Below are 16,591 nucleotides of genomic sequence, written 5' to 3'. Positions count from 1 at the left end.
ACCTCAAGTTACTTGGACAAGATTGCTGTAAAAGAGGAGTAAAAACCTAGAACCAAAAGAGTGATGGAGTTGAATGAAAGATTGGAAGTAAACTTGTGTTCTTGGAAGGATTCTTGAAGTGTTTTTGTAAGAGTTTTCTTATGATGATTAAGGCTTGTTTCTATGGCTAGATCTTCATGGTTTCTTGCTGAATTGATGAGGGTTTCTTATGGCTTTCAAGTAGGTGTGTTAGAGAGTAATTTGGAAGTGATAATGGTGAACTAGAATTGATATGGGGAAGGCCATATAAAACGTGAATGGGGGGGACATGGACAAGTTTTCCTTTTGTTATTTTGTATGACTTTTAATGCTAGCATCCAATTTCTAATTACCTTATACATAAGGCATGAACAAGGGCTGGTTGGTGGTGATTTGATGTGTATATACCAATAGTAAATACGTATAGAAGCTAGGTATGATACGAGTACATATACTCTAGATATACGTATAGAAATCTTGTGAAAACGGAACGAGGATTCAAATATAGCTATATTTTGTGAATACACTTATATTGTTTTATGTATTTAAGTCCTTAAAAGTGATTAAATACATTACTTATACGATATATGTATAAACATTATAGGTCATAAGTATTTATGTCAAATAACGTTACGTATGGTTATCGTTTTGAAAACTTAAGTTAGTAGTTTCAAAATATACTTATAACTTATTGTTATTAATACAAAATGAGGTATTACAACATTCTTAGATCATGTTAAATATGTATATATACATATATATACACAAACGTATAATTATCATATGTTATATAGTTCGTGATATCATCGGTCAACTAGACGGTCAAACGTTGTGTAAAACTCTTTTCAAAACATAATTCTCAACAATTTGGATTGCTTATCACGTTGGTAAGTTTAATTTATGTAAATATTAATCTTATGAGTATAGATTGATCGAAAAAGTCCGGGTCATTACAATTTCCCTCTTTTAAAACTCCTTATTGCGCCTCCTTTATTTGAGTAGTAAGGTTATTGTGAATCATTATATTCATAGATTTTACTCGAATGGGTTCTCTGTCCTTCCTGCTCAAGGCGTCGGCTACCACATTTGCCTTCCCCGGGTGGTAACAAATCTAAAAGTCGTAATCATTCAACAATTCAATCCACCTACGCTGCCTCATATTCAGTTGTTTCTGATTAAATATGTGTTGAAGACTTTTGTGGTCGGTATATATAATACTTTTGACCCCATATAAGTAGTGCCTCCAAGTCTTTAATGCAAAAACAACCGCGCGTAATTCCAAATCATGCGTCGTATAATTTTGTTCGTGAATCTTCAATTGTCTAGACGCATAAGCAATCACCTTCATTCGTTGCATTAATACACAACCGATACCTTGCTTTGATGCGTCACAATAAATCACAAAATCATCATTCCCTTCAGGCAATGACAATATCGGTGCCGTAGTTAGCTTTTTCTTCAATAACTGAAACGCTTTCTCTTGTTCATCTTTCCATTCAAATTTCTTCCCTTTATGCGTTAATGCAGTCAAGGGTTTTGCTATTCTGGAAAAGTCTTGGATGAACCTTCTATAGTAACCAGCTAGTCCTAAAAACTGGCGTATGTGTTTTGGAGTTTTCGGGGTTTCCCACTTTTCAACAGTTTCTATCTTTGCCGGATCTACCTTAATACCTTCTTTGTTCACTATGTGACCGAGGAATTGAACTTCTTCCAACCAAAATGCACACTTTGAAAACTTAGCATACAATTCTTCCTTCCTCAATACTTCTAACACCTTTCTCAAATGTTCATCGTGTTCTTGGTCATTCTTTGAGTAAATAAGTATGTCATCAATGAAAACAATGACAAACTTGTCTAGGTATGGTCCACACACTCGGTTCATAAGGTCCATGAACACAGCTGGTGCATTAGTTAAACCAAACGGCATGACCATAAACTCGTAATGACCGTAACGTGTTCTGAAAGCAGTCTTTGGAATATCATCTTCTTTCACCCGCATTTGATGATACCCGGAACGTAAGTCAATCTTTGAATAAACAGACGAGCCTTGTAGTTGATCAAATAAGTCATCGATTCTCGGTAGTGGGTAGCGGTTCTTGATGGTAAGTTTGTTCAACTCTCGGAAGTCGATACACAACCTGAATGTACCATCTTTCTTCTTGACAAACAAAACAGGAGCTCCCCACGGTGATGTGCTTGGTCGAATGAAACCATGCTCTAAAAGTTCTTGTAATTGGCTTTGCAGTTCTTTCATCTCGCTGGGTGCGAGTCTGTAAGGAGCACGAGCTATTGGTGCAGCTCCTGGTACAAGATCTATTTGAAATTCAACGGATCGATGTGGGGGTAATCCCGGTAATTCTTTCGAAAATACATCGGGAAATTCTTTTGTGACGGGAACATCATTGATGCTCTTTTCTTCAGTTTGTACTTTCTCGACGTGTGCTAGAATAGCATAGCAACCTTTTCTTATTAGTTTTTGTGCCTTCAAATTACTAATAAGATGTAGCTTCGTGTTGCCCTTTTCTCCGTACACCATTAAGGGTTTTCCTTTTTCTCGTATAATGCGAATTGCATTTTTATAACAAACGATCTCTGCTTTCACTTCTTTCAACCAGTCCATTCCGATTATCACATCAAAACTCCCTAACTCTACTGGTATCAAGTCAATCTTAAATGTTTCGCTAACCAGTTTAATTTCTCGATTCCGACATATATTATCTGCTGAAATTAATTTACCATTTGCTAATTCGAGTAAAAATTTACTATCCAAAGGAGTCAATGGACAACTTAATTTAGCACAAAAATCTCTACTCATATAGCTTCTATCCGTACCCGAATCAAATAAAACGTAAGCAGATTTATTGTCAATAAGAAACGTACCCGTAACAAGCTCCGGGTCTTCCTGTACCTCTGCCACATTAATATTGAAAACTCTTCCGCGGCCTTGTCCATTCGTGTTCTCCTGGTTCGGGAAATTTCTAATAATGTGGCCCGGTTTTTCACATTTATAACAAACTACATTGGCATAACTTGCTCCGACACTACTTGCTCCGCCATTACTCGTTCCGTCACCATTTGTTCCTTTCGTTCTGTTAACCCCTGGTCCGTAGACCTCACACTTCGCCGCGCTATGACCATTTCTTTTACACTTGTTGCAAAATTTGGTGCAGAACCCCGAGTGATACTTTTCACACCTTTGGCATAGCTGCTTCTGATTGTTGTTGTTGCGGTTATTATTGTTGTTAAGATGATTGTTGCAGTTGCTGCTGATGTTGTTGTTGTTGTTATTGTTGTTGTTTTTGGGCCGTTTGTTGTAGTTGCGATTGATGTTGCGATTGTTAGGATAGTTGTTGCGATTATTGTTGTAATTGCTGTTGTTGTTGTATTGGTGATTCTTATCACCATTTTCCTCCCACTTTCTTTTGACTTGCTTCACATTGCCCTCTTCAGCAGTCTGTTCTTTAATTCTTTCTTCAATCTGGTTCACTAGTTTGTGAGCCATTCTACATGCCTGTTGTATGGAGGCAGGCTCGTCTGAACTTATATCTTCTTGGATTCTTTCCGGTAATCCTTTCACAAACGCGTCGATCTTCTCTTCTTCATCTTCGAACCCTCCCGGACACAATAGGCATAATTCTGTGAATCATCTTTCGTACGTGTTAATATCAAATCCTTGGGTTCGTAACCCTCTAAGTTCTGTGTTGAGCTTATTGACCTCGGTTCTGGGACGGTACTTCTCGTTCATCAAGTGCTTGAATGCTGACCACGGTAGTGCGTAAGCATCATCTTGTCCCACTTGCTCTAGATAGGTATTCCACCATGTTAACACAGAACCTGTGAAGGTATACATAGCGTACTTCACTTTGTCCTCTTCAGTACACTTACTTATGGAAAACACCGATTCGACCTTCTCGGTCCACCGTTTCAATCCGATCGGTCCTTCGGTTCCATCAAATTCCAAAGGTTTGCAGGTAGTGAATTCTTTGTAGGTGCATCCTACACGATTTCCTGTACTGCTAGATCCAAGGTTATTGTTGGTATGTAGCACAGCCTGTACTGCTGCTATGTTTGAAGCAAGAAAGGCACGAAATTCCTCTTCGCTCATATTCAAGGTGTGTCGAGTAGTCGATGCCATTTCCTTCAAATAGTCAAATGAAACAAGTTAATCATACAGAATATTAAGAGTAGTCAATAGTATCTCGTAGCATAATATGAACTCATTTATAAAAGCTTTTTCTTCATATTAGCGTTTTATAAGTTTAAATTCGGGTAGTACCTACCCGTTAAGTTCATACTTAGTAGCTAATATACAATTCAACTACTACAATTCTATATGAAAAACTGATTATAATAATATTTCGCGTTCAAACTTTTACAAAATATTTTACAAACTTACAATACTGCTTATTTTACATATAGTATGAAATATAGCACACAATAACTTTGATACAAGATAGTTGTGAAGATAATTCTAGCTAGTACACAAGTCGTTCAGCAAAGGCAATAAAGACATGTAATTCATACGTCCAGAAACAAGTCATGCATTCTGGTTTTACTAGGACTACTTCCCATCCTTGGTCTTGTGGAACATAACCGTTATGGCCGTTGATAAGACAGCGTGTTGTAACGTCATCAAAGGGACGAGGGTTACGTAATGTCCAACAGTCCCGTAACAATCTAAAAACCTCATTTCTTACCCCAATTACCGACTCCGTCACTTGTGGGAACGTTTTGTTTAATAGTTGTAGCCCGATGTTCTTGTTCTCACTTTGGTGAGAAGCGAACATTACTAACCCGTAAGCATAACATGATTCTTTATGTTGCATGTTAGCCGCTTTTTCTAAATCACCAAGTCCTATATTCGGATATATTGAGTCAAAATAATTTCTTAACCCGTTACGTAAAATAGCATTTGGGTTCCCCGTAATATATGCGTCAAAGTAAACACATCGTAACTTATGGATTTCCCAATGTGATAGCCCCCATCTTTCGAATGAAAGCCTTTTATACACCAAGGCATTCTTGGAACATTCTTCAAATGTCTTACAAACTGATCTCGCCTTAAATAGTTGTGCCGAGGAATTCTGAACGACTCTAGACAAGATTTCATCAATCATGTCTTCGGGTAGGCCTCTTAAAATATTGGGTTGTCTATCCATTTTGTGTTTTTATACTGTAAAATAGACAAGAGTTAGATTCATAAAAAAAAAATACTTATTAATACAAGCAATTTTTACATATATCATAAAGCATAAGCACACTATATTACATATATTACACCACACGAATACAACTATCTTATTCCGACTCGCTCATTTCTTCTTCTTCGGTTTTGGTTCGTTTTGCCAAGTTTCTAGGGATATATGATGTTCCCCTAATACGAGCCGTCGTTTTCCACATTGGTTTAGAAAAACCTGGTGGTTTAGAGGTTCCCGGGTTATTGTCACAACTTAAGAAATACGGGTGTTGACGATACATATAAAGTTCATCGGGTTTGGAATCAAATTTCTCTATTTTTATGCCCTTTCCCTTATTGTTCTCTTTTGCTTTATTAAATTGTGTTGGGGTAATTTCTATAACATCATCGGAATCCTTGTCGGGATCCGATTCATCGGAGAATTGGTAATCCTCCCAATACTTTGCTTCCTTGGCAGAAACACCATTGACCACAATTAACTTTGGTCGGTTGGTTGAGGATTTTCTTCTACTTAACCATTTTATTATTTCCCCCACTGGTTCTATTTCTTCTTCCGGTTTCGATTCTTCTTCCGGTTCCGATTCTTTTTCCGGTTCTGATTCTTCTTCCGATTCCTCTTCGGGAACTTGTGAATCTGTCCACGAATCATTCCAATTTACATTTGACTCTTCATTATTATTAGGTGAGTCAATGGAACTTGTTCTAGATGTAGACATCTATCACATAATATCAAACATGTTAAGAGATTAATATATCACATAATATTCACATGTTAAAAATATATAGTTTCCAACAAAATTTGTTAAGCAATCATTTTTCAAGTAAACACGGTCGAAGTCCAGACTCACTAATGCATCCTGTGATGACCCGGGAATTTCCGACCAAATTTAAACTTAATCTTCATATGAATTCGACATGATAAGCAAGGTCTGTAATGTTGAGTCACAAAAACTTTGGAACAGATTACATGACTGCATTTACCCTTTGACTATCCCCGACGATTCACGAACAACTGTTGTAAATAAAAATGTATATATAAATAACTATATATGTAAATAATTATATATAATATTTTAAATATATTAATGAACTATTATGTGATTAATTATATTGAAGGAAAACTTAAGCATATATTTAAAACTGATAATTGAAAATGATAAAGTAAATCGAATGTAATACTAATATATGTAAATACAAGTTAAAATATAGTTATTATAACTTTTATTATCATTAAAATAAATATTAATAATAATGATATTAATATTATGAGTGTTATTATTTTATAAAAGTTGGTACATGTGACTTGTTATATTATTGCTAGCAATGTCAATAACAATAATACTATAACTAGTATTAAAGTTATAATTTTAATTATAGTGGCTAATGCTAGTATTATTATTATTATTATCATAAATTACTATTATTATCATAATTAATAGAAAATAATAACACAAGTTATTGTTATTATCATTTATAATTATATTATAAATTTAATGATTTTTTTGGTATTATTTTGTTACTATCATTATTATTATCGATATTATTATTTATTATTATTAATATACTTATATTTATTATTTATATAAACTATAAAAAAATCAATAAAATGGTACGATCTATTATCACAATAATTAGATTCTATTTTTTTTTTGTCTTCCAAATGTTACTAGTCAAGATTGGCTTTAGAGATAACAGCCAAAATCTGTTTAACATCCATATCAACTTTCTATTTTATTCTTTTTATTTCCTGTATAACTGAGTTAATCTGTCGACACATTTAGATTATAAAACAACCAATTTTCATTTGCAAGTGACTAACTCCTTCTTTTTCTTCACCCTCTATATCAATTACATAACTTACAGATATTAAATTTTCAAAATTAAAACAGAAACTTAAGAGTCATTCTCTGTTCTTGGTATCTTTTTAACAAAAACTTGATTTTGAAATAATCTTCAAAATGTATTAATGCAGAGTTGTTAGGAACATTTAACTCAAACTATTTGCAAGGTTTCAAGTATTAATTTTCAGAATCAATAACGAATTTTGGAGTCAAAGTTTGGGTTCAAAAAGTCAAAGAAATTGTTCTTGGTAAAATTCGGATTTGATTTTGATATTCTAAGTTAAATTGACGATTTCAATAGTTTTTGAATGTGATTTGGAAACACTTTCAAGTAGGAATTATTGTTTAAAATTGCATCAATCGTTCAATCAAATTTTTTTTTTTTTTTACTTAGAAACTGCGACAGCAGCATAGGCTGCTTTCTTTTATTTTTTTTATTTTTTCAAATCTATTTAATCACATATAGATGTTTATATGTTGGTCATTAAATTCTAATTTCGTTTCAGCAATTATTTGTGAGATTTAAAGGTTGTTAGTTGATTGGATTAGTGTGAGGAAGAAGGAGAAATAGGGAATAGATTCAAATACGGTTTAAAACTATTTCTGGGTCGTACAAAAACAGAAAGGCAGTGTAGCTTGGATGGTTTGGGTGTTGGGTCAGGGTAGCAAGTGGTCTCGGGTTCGAGTCCCGCTGGTGACATCTTGTTTTTTTTCCAGCCATTTTGAGAGGTAGTGGTCTTTATATTTATTATTATTATTATTATTATTATTATTATTATTATTATTATTATTATTATCATTATTATTATTATTATTATTATTATTATTATTATTATTATTATTATTATTATTATTATTATTATTATTATTATTTATTGTTATTATTATTATTAGTTGTTGTTATTATTATTATTATGATAACTGTTGTTACTCCTAAAATGATAGAAGTACTATTATTATTAATCACCTTAAGAGATATTATTATTATAATTAGTAAAATAAGTATTATAGTTACAATTACAATTAAGATTTTTTATTATTATTGCTATTACTAACATTATTATCCTTACTAGTAATATCATTATGTAGTATCGTTATAAATGCTAACATTATTAATAAAAAGATTGTTGTTGTTATTATTAAAAACATTAAGTATTATGTATTTTTTATCAAAGGTATTATTTTCGTTACTGTTATTATCAAACTTTTTGTTTCATTTAAAAACTACAATTATTATCATTATTATTAATAAAGTTATTATTATTATTATTAGTAAATCATTATTTTTTTATCAAAAACTATCTTTCAAGTAGATAAATACTTTATGCATAAATATACTCTTTACATATACTATAATTATAATAAAACTTCATATAACTATATATATCAAATTTATTAAGATCATTTATATAAATACTTATAAAATGATAAACTATCGATTTCAAATGTAACACTAAATAATTACATATTAATATAACTATACAAATAATAAATCAATTTGAATATATACACAAATCAACTATACATAATATATAAATTAAAATATATAAAAAAAATAATTATTTGATTACTATTATATATATATATATATATATATATATATATATATATATATATATATATATATATATATATATATATATATATATATATATATATATATATTAATGAATATACAAATGATATAGGTTCGTGAATCCGAGGGCAATCCTGCATTGCTCCGTTGTTCACTATAGTCATATGTATTTTTACTACAAAATACATTAGGTGAGTTTCATTAATCCCTTTTTAAATGCTTTTGCAATATATATTTTTGGGACTGAGAATACATGCGCTGCTTTTATAACTGTTTTACGGAATAGACACAAGTAATCGAAATTACGTTCTATGGTTGAATGATCGAAACTGAATATGCCCCTATATAGTCTGGTAATCTAAGAATTAGGGAACAGACACCCTAATTGACGCGAACTCTAAAGATAGATCTATCGGGCCCAACAAGCCCCATCCAAAGTACCGGATGCTTTAGTACTTCGAAATTTATATCATGTCCGAAGGAGGATCCCGGAATGATGGGGATATTCTTATATACATATTGTGAATGTCGGTTACCAGGTGTTCAATCCATATGAATGATATTTTTGTCTCTATGTATGGGACGTATGTTTATGAGAAATGGAAATATGAAATCTTGTGGTCTATTAAAATTATGAAATGATTATTTATGTTAAACTAATGAACTCACCAACCTTTTGGTTGACACTTGAAAGCATGTTTATTCTCAGGTACGAAAGAAATCTTCCGCTGTGCATTTGCTCATATTATAGATATTACTTGGAGTCATTCATGGCATATTTCAAAAGACGTTGCATTCGAGTCGTCAAGTTCATCAAGATTATTATTAAATCAATTATAGTTGGATATATTATGAAATGGTATGCGAGCCTGTCAACTTTCGATGTAAGGAAAGATTGTCTTTTCAAAAACGAATGCAATGTTTGTAAAATGTATCATATAGAGGTCAAGTACCTCGCGATGTAATCAACTGTTGTGAATCGTTTATAATCAATATGGACTTCGTCCGGATGGATTAGGACGGGTCTTTACAATTGGTATCGGAGCGATGGTCTTAGCGAACCAGGTCTGCAATAGTTTGTCTAACTGATAAGTCGTTAGGATGCATTAGTGAGTCTGGACTTCGACCATGTCTGCATGTCAAAAGTTTTGCTTATCATTTCGTGTCGAAAATTTCCTGCTTATCATTTTTAGAGAATCACTTGCTTATCATTCTTAGTCTAGACACGTCTTACTGCATTGACTGCATGAATAGTGTATAAACAAAATCCATATCTTAGCGTATCTGCTACTTTATATCTTAGCGTATCTGTTACTGTAACTTTGCCTGATAACTTCCACAGATTCCACCGTAACTTATGGGATTTTAGTATTATATATGCATATGTAAATTATGTATTGCAGGGTACTAATCTACATCCTATAATCTATTTCTTATCGAAAATCCTTCATCTGATCGTACGAGATGAATTCCACAACCAGTTCGAGTCCCTCAGATTTCGATAGCTATTCCAATAGTTATTCCGACAGCTATTCCGACATGGATATTCACCTAAGCCCCGAAAGCGGTGTCATCAAAATGAATCAACAAATCAACCATCCCCAATTCATCTAATGGGTTCGTAAACTACTTAATCAATGGAGACGCGAAGAAGGCGATCCTTTTCACCAACCGAATTCATCTCTTGGTGAAGAACCTGAAGCACTTACCGGCGAACCAGTCTGAAACACCATCTCCACCCTCATTTCCCGAATATATCAACACTATTATATTATATCCACAATTTTAAACCTTATTCAGCCGCTCGTTCCAATCGACAATCATTCCGGAATAATGAAAGAAGCCAACAAGCTTCGCGCTCGAGTAATCAATTTGCAGAATATGGTGCAAAACTTACCAGCTTCAGCAACATCACCGACACCAACAGTACCATCAATAACAGCACCAGTACCATCAGCAATTCATGCTTCAATATCACCATCTGTACTTCGAGTATGATCTTCGTTCTACGTATCGACCTACCTCATTTATCTTCGTTCGACATGGCGAATATGTAATCTCTAAAGTTTTAGAGATTATTTATTCTAGTTCCAACCGAAAACTAAATGAGTTTAATATTATATTAACTCATTAAATCCATGATTACATCTGAAGAAAATATATATGTATATATGTTTTCATAAAGATCGTAATTAAAAATTCTTTTGTACAAACTGTTAATGGTGAAAATATTTTAACGGGTAGGTAATACTCGAGGAATATTTAGATTTTACATTAATAAGTTACACTGTACATTCTTCGGATCTGATTCAACAGTCATCAACTATCCTACTTACATTCACCGATATAAGTATCCGTTCACCGCAGAATAACCATTTTCATTCAATTTCATATTTGGATTTTAACCTATCAGAATTCAACAAGTGGCATAATGAAGAAATAATGGACACAATAAAAATTGATTAGAAATAGACTAATTGACAATATTAAATTTTATTAAGAAACCATGCTAACAAAATCCTAGCTAACTGTTCCTAGCTAACTGTTAATTCCGTATTACATTTTATTTATCGCAATTTAATTATCGCAATTTATTTTATCGCAATTTATATTCTCGCAATTTTATTTATTGTCATTTAATTTCTGTTATTTACTTTACGCACTTTATTTATCGTTATTTAAATTCTGTTATTTATTTTACGCACTTTAAATATCGGGACACGTATACAAGGTTTTGACATATCATATCGACGCATCTATATATATTATTTGGGACCACCATAGACACTCTATATGTAGTAATGATCGAGTTCTTTATACAGGGTTGAGGTTGATTCTATAATAATATATATACTTTGAGTTGTGATCGAGTCTGAGACGTATACGGGTCACGATACGTAGTAATTAATTCAAATATTATATATTAAACTATATATGAATTATTAAATTGCTAACTATGTACTATCAACTGTGGACTACCAACATTGGACAATTAAAATGAATTAAAATATTGACTATAACATATGAAACTAAACAATTCTTCAAGTTGCCACTTGATTCCATCCTAAACCTCATTTGTATCTTGACGATTACAATCTGCGTTCAAACCTTTCATGATTCTTGAAAACATCTAAATCAAGAGGATGAACCAACCGCACTTCATCTACAGAAGAAAAGATTAATGCATATAGTTATGCACATGAAAACACTCAGAACCTGAGTAAACGTTTAACACGTATCTGTACTAGCTCCTTTGGCGTTATTATTACTGAAAATAACTTGCAATCCCTTCCCAAATTAGCCAGTTTTGTCACAGCTCTAGCAAGTCAACTTCGAATTTTCACTCGGATTAGCTTATTATAACTCTGATATATAAGTTACGTTTCATCATCAACACCGAAAAACCGTTTATATCTCACTACATTAGCAGTAAACATACTAGCAACCTCGTTGCTTCTTGGCTTAAATCTCTCTGACAAATCATTATATTTATTCACTGAAACCCTATCATATACTCATCCGCATCTTGTAACGAGAACTGCCATAACAATTACCAGGAATCAGCAATCAGTACTTTGAAAACTCACAGCAAATCTACATCAACAGTTATATGTATGACATTTATCTCTAGAATTATGATCTCTCATTCTAAAATTCTGAAAAGCACTCAGTCACGAACCAATACTCTGAATGTTGAAAAAGCTGAATGAAGCAGCAGAAACCATAGACAACCATAAACGACCTTAATCATTGGAAGTTTGTTGATAAAGAATAGTATGTTGGAAAAGCTCAGAAACGTTGGAACTGGAAAACGGATTGAGTTAACCACGAAGGAGACCAAGGACAAATACAAGGACCATACCCTATATTCAAAGAATCCAGATAATTCTGGATTCGTTGAAATCTTTATAGAATATCTTGCTCCGAAGTCCTGTTAAAATCTTGCGGAAAAATCTTTCTCCATCAACCATCGAACTTAGAAATTCCAAAATATCATCATCAATATCTTCGATATTTCTGAGGATATTTTCATAAATATTCTCGTCCAAAATTATATACCTCCTCGTGCTTCCTGTGTATCATTATATTGGAAACATTCAATAGAAAAATTTAATACCAAAAAGCGGAATATGCGAAACTATGAAGAAAGCCGTGGACAAATCACAAAGAATAAGTTTGACTTCAAAGAATCCAAATGATTCAATGTCTACTAAAGTCTTTAGTGAATATCTTGCTCCTTACTCTAAACCCTTGCAGACAATAGTTTCTATCATCCTCTGATCTTAGAAATTCCAAGATATCATCGTATCTTTCATTATAAATATCCTCCATATTTCTGAAGATATTTTCATAAGTATTCTTATCTGAAATCATTAATCTCTTCATGATATCAGTGTTACATCATATAGAAACTGTTAGTTTCTATATTCTGTAAACTTTCGAGCTTAGAATATGAATGTTATTGAAGTAATGTTGGGAACTGATGCATGAGTTAGTATAATATAATGACACTTGATCAACGTGATTATATTACAGTAAGTCATGCTGAGTTTTAATGGGACATGATGGTTCACAGTAGATCATACCATCATCTTGTGTCATGTTACATAACTCTTTCATTTTAATTAACTTCAGAACATATCAAGAAAGTATATTCTTGATAGCTCTATTCTCAATGATTATGGTAATTTGACGAATCAAATCGTGCTATTACGTTCTTTCTTGATTATAACATTAAATTCATTCGAAACTCCATACTTACAAATTCTAGACCATTACTCGTTTTACTAGAGATCGAGAGGAGATTAAAAAGACGAAGAACTCCGAAACATAAAGGAAGATATAAAACTCGACAACAACACTGAAATTACGATAATTAAAAATTAAAACATCACGACAATTAAAAATTAAAAGATTACAATCAAACTACTCGTCATCGTCAATAGTCATCTGTAAAGTAGCGTTCACCAGTCGTTTCACCATCCGTTAGGTACTCTGGAGACATCGGTATCTCTTTTGATGCCTCAACTGCTGCTTCAGCTGATTCATCGAGGTAACGATAACCCAACGTCTCTTCATCTTCAAGAACCGCATACAAAGAAATGCGTTTACCGCGATCTTCAATGGTATCTTTTATAAAGTACCATTGATCATCGGTACACAGAAAACTTGCCCTACAATCCGCATCATAATCGTCTCTATAAAAGAACATAGACGTGAATTCACACGGAACTTTTTCCTTCAGAAAGGATAGCAAATCTTGTAAACCAACATCACGAATGTCGATATCTTCAAACGAAATACTGTCGCCCCACTCATATTCCTTCATTTGATTACGGAAATCACCTCCGTAATGAACATCGAATGAAACAATCATTGGGGGAAGTGTTAACATTTTGCAGTTTGGGAGTGTTTGATTTTTATCTTGAGAAAGATGGGAAATATAAAAGAAATATATGTTTGAGTGTATAAAATGAAGTATATGGTTGGTGTTTATATAGTGTAAGTGACCGTTGGGATAGCCGTTGAATTTTTTTTTTACTAACGGCTAAAAATTTGGGCAAGTTTTTTGGCGAAGGTGGACGATGCCCGTTGGGACCTCTCTCATGATAGTTTCATTCGTGCTCTTCGAATAATCGAATTATTTTATCTGTATTATTCGGTAAAGATGAAAACTCTATTTATCAGCTCATATTCGTCAGGAAAACATATTTATTGTTAGCCATAACGACCTCACTCAAATTTCGGAACGAAATTTCTTTAACGGGTAGGTACTGTGATGACCCGGGAATTTCCGACCAAATTTAAACTTAATCTTCATATGAATTCGACATGATAAGCAAGGTCTGTAATTGTTGAGTCTCGAAAACTTTGGAACAGATTACATGACTGCATTTACCCTTTGACTATCCCCGACGATTCACGAACAACTGTTGTAAATAAAAATGTATATATAAATAACTATATATGTAAATAATTATATATAATAGTTTAAATATATTAATGAACTATTATGTGATTAATTATATTGAAGGAAAACTTAAGCATATATTTAAAACTGATAATTGAAAATGATAAAGTAAATCGAATGTAATACTAATATATGTAAATACAAGTTAAAATATAGTTATTATAACTTTTATTATCATTAAAATAAATATTAATAATAATGATATTAATATTATGAGTGTTATTATTTTATAAAAGTTGGTACATGTGACTTGTTATATTATTGCTAGCAATGTCAATAACAATAATACTATAACTAGTATTAAAGTTATAATTTTAATTATAGTGGCTAATGCTAGTATTATTATTATTATTATCATAAATTACTATTATTATCATAATTAATAGAAAATAATAACACAAGTTATTGTTATTATCATTTATAATTATATTATAAATTTAATGATTTTTTTGGTATTATTTTGTTACTATCATTATTATTATCGATATTATTATTTATTATTATTAATATATTTATATTTATTATTTATATAAACTATAAAAAATCAATAAAATGGTACGATCTATTATCACAATAATTAGATTCTATTTTTTTTTTTGTCTTCCAAATGTTACTAGTCAAGATTGGCTTTAGAGATAACAGCCAAAATCTGTTTAACATCCATATCAACTTTCTATTTTATTCTTTTTATTTCCTGTATAACTGAGTTAATCTGTCGACACATTTAGATTATAAAACAACCAATTTTCATTTGCAAATGACTAACTCCTTCTTTTTCTTCACCCTCTATATCAATTACATAACTTACAGATATTAAATTTTCAAAATTAAAACAGAAACTTAAGAGTCATTCTCTGTTCTTGGTATCTTTTTAGCAAAAACTTGATTTTGAAATAATCTTCAAAATGTATTAATGCAGAGTTGTTAGGAACATTTAACTCAAACTATTTGCAAGGTTTCAAGTATTAATTTTCAGAATCAATAACGAATTTTGGAGTCAAAGTTTGGGTTCAAAAAGTCAAAGAAATTGTTCTTGGTAAAATTCGGATTTGATTTTGATATTCTAAGTTAAATTGACGATTTCAATAGTTTTTGAATGTGATTTGGAAACACTTTCAAGTAGGAATTATTGTTTAAAATTGCATCAATCGTTCAATCAAATTTTTTTTTTTTTTACTTAGAAACTGCGACAGCAGCATAGGCTGCTTTCTTTTATTTTTTTTATTTTTTTCAAATCTATTTAATCACATATAGATGTTTATATGTTGGTCATTAAATTATAATTTCGTTTCAGCAATTATTTGTGAGATTTAAAGGTTGTTAGTTGATTGGATTAGTGTGAGGAAGAAGGAGAAATAGGGAATAGATTCAAATACAGTTTAAAACTATTTCTGGGTCGTACAAAAACAGAAAGGCAGTGTAGCTTGGATGGTTTGGGTGTTGGGTCAGGGTAGCAAGTGGTCTCGGGTTCGAGTCCCGCTGGTGACATCTTGTTTTTTTTCCAGCCATTTTGAGAGGTAGTGGTCTTTATATTTATTATTATTATTATTATTATTATTATTATTATTATTATTATTATTATTATTATTATTATTATTATTATTATTATTATTATTATTATTATTATTATTATTATTTATTATTATTATTATTATTATTATTTATTGTTATTATTATTATTAGTTGTTGTTATTATTATTATGATAACTGTTGTTACTCCTAAAATGATAGAAGTACTATTATTATTAATCACCTTAAGAGATATTATTATTATAATTATTAAAATAAGTATTATAGTTACAATTACAATTAAGATTTTTTTTTATTATTGCTATTACTAACATTATTATCCTTACTAGTAATATCATTATGTAGTATCGTTATAAATGCTAACATTATTAATAAAAAGATTGTTGTTGTTATTATTAAAAACATTAAGTATTATGTATTTTTTATCAAAGGTATTATTTTCGTTACTGTTATTATCA

This window comes from Rutidosis leptorrhynchoides, chromosome 1 (genome assembly GCF_046630445.1).
Source record: "Rutidosis leptorrhynchoides isolate AG116_Rl617_1_P2 chromosome 1, CSIRO_AGI_Rlap_v1, whole genome shotgun sequence".
In the NCBI taxonomy this organism is placed as follows: domain Eukaryota; kingdom Viridiplantae; phylum Streptophyta; class Magnoliopsida; order Asterales; family Asteraceae; genus Rutidosis; species Rutidosis leptorrhynchoides.
The sequence above is the reverse complement of the archived record's forward strand: the minus strand, read 5'-3'. Positions refer to the sequence as shown.